Below are 2,315 nucleotides of genomic sequence, written 5' to 3' on the forward strand. Positions count from 1 at the left end.
GCATCGGTAATGATTCATGGAATATCAAATCATTATGCATAATAGACTGTCTAACTGAAATATCAAAATATTCAGAATACAGATGAAAATGATACACCAAAAGGTATTTTGATATTTGGAAATAACATACCAAGGAGAATTTTAATATTTGCTCCGATGCTTGTTTTTTCCTTCTCCTCTAAAATCAACTATCTATCAGCTGATAATCGCAGATGAGATACTATACACACAGAGAGAGAAATCATGACTACAAATACATCAAACTACTTGGAATATTTATCCGTATTTAACCCTCGTGCTTATCATCTCCTCTTAAGTCAGTGCACCGACCCTCTCAGTTCACACAAGAAATTCCAGGCCTTTCATCATTGGTTAAAAAAAAAAAAGAAATTTCAGCTCTGTTACCCCAGAGCCTGCTTCCCGCTCCCTTTTCCTTGTGAAGATGAGATCTCACCTCACAAAGGGTTCATATCTTCCCCAAAGTTTGATCAAGTTACTGAAGCTGACGATGACTTTGATCTGACGACCTCTTCAAAGTTATCTATTTCTAGGCACCAGATATTATCATTTTTTTGTTTTGTTTAGATGATAGGTTATCCAATACTTGAAATCTACACGGCGGTCTGGTTACTGACACCAACATAACGTGCCAACAGTATCATCTATCACTTTTCATCAATATAGTGACACGAACATCCATCGCGAGACGAAAATTGTAGCTAAGCGTTCTATCGAATTTAAATGTTCTGTCGAGAGCTTAAATGTTATGTCGAGAGCTTTAATGTTATAGTTTTAATGTTCTATAGACAATTTTAAATGATCTATCGAGTTTAAATATCATATACCGAGTTAAAATTTTATGTCGAGAGTTTAAAGGCTATATCGAGGACTTAAGATGTTCTATCGAGAGTTTGAATCTTATATCGAGAGTTTAAATCTTCTATCGAGAGTTTTAATCTTATATCGAGAGTTTCTATATCTAGAGTTTAAATGCTCTATCGAGAGGTTAAATATTATATCTTGAGCTTAAACATTATATCGAAAGTTTGAATATTATATTGAGAGTTTTAGTATCATATCGAGAGTTTAAATGATAAAGGGAAAGTTAAAATGCTCTCTCGAGAGTTTTAATTGTTCTATCAAGAGTTTATATGTTCTATCGATTTTTTTTTCTAATCATATCGAGAACTTAAATATTATGTTGAGAGTTTGAATGTCATATCAAATGGAGAGTCCAAATCTTCTCTCGAGAGTTTTAAATGTTCTGTCTGAAGTTCAAATCTTCTCTCGAGAGTTTTAAAGGTTCTGTCTAAAGTTCAAATCTTCTCTCGAGAGTTTTAAATGTTCTGTCTTAAGTTCAAATGTTCTCTCGAGAGTTTTACATGTTCTGTCTGAAGTTCAAATGTTCTCTCGAGAGTTTTACATGTTCTGTCTAAAGTTCAAATGTTCTCTCGAGAGTTTTAAATGTTCTGTCTAAAGTTCAAATGTTCTCTCGAGAGTTTTACATGTTCTGTCTGAAGTTCAAATGTTCTCTCGAGAGTTTTAAATGTTCTGTCTAAAATTTAAATGTTCTACCGAGAGTTTTAAATATTTTTTTCTAAACATATTGAGAGCTTAACTATCATATCAAGAGTTTGAATATTAAAATCGAGAGTTTTAATGATAGATGGAGAGTGCAAATGTTCAGTCAAGAATTTTTAATATACTTTTTTTCTAAACATATCTAGACCTTGAACATTACATCGAGAGTTTGATTCAAATCGAAAGTTTAAATATCATACCGAGACTTTATACTCGAGAGTTTAACTGATAAAAGAAGACTTTATATATTAAATCGAAAGTTTAAATCATACATGGAGACTTTACCTATGAGAGTTTAAGTGAATAAATTGAGACTTTATATGCCATATCGAGAGTTTAATCATACATAGAGACATTATATATCCTATTGAGAATTTCGCTGAATGAATGGAGACTTTATATATCAAATCGAGGGTTTAAATCATACCTAGAGACAATATATATGATACTGAGAGTTTAATCGAGTAAATATAGACTTTATACAACAAATCAAATCACCAAATTAATTGATAAACAGCGACTTTATATATATTCAAACGCGGGTTTAACTGCTAAAGGGAGAGACAAGCACGTGTACATTTAAAATTTATCCTTCGTTTTCGCCGCAAAGACGAAGCTCCTGTTCCGCACGAGTCGTTGATCATCTTGGCACTTGAGAGCCAAATCAAACTTTACGCTCGGAGATCTGATACTGGAAAGGGAAAGCTGAATCTATATATAAAGCGGAGGAGGAA

The sequence above is a fragment of the Penaeus monodon genome, chromosome 34 (assembly GCF_015228065.2).
Source record: "Penaeus monodon isolate SGIC_2016 chromosome 34, NSTDA_Pmon_1, whole genome shotgun sequence".
Classification (NCBI taxonomy): domain Eukaryota; kingdom Metazoa; phylum Arthropoda; class Malacostraca; order Decapoda; family Penaeidae; genus Penaeus; species Penaeus monodon.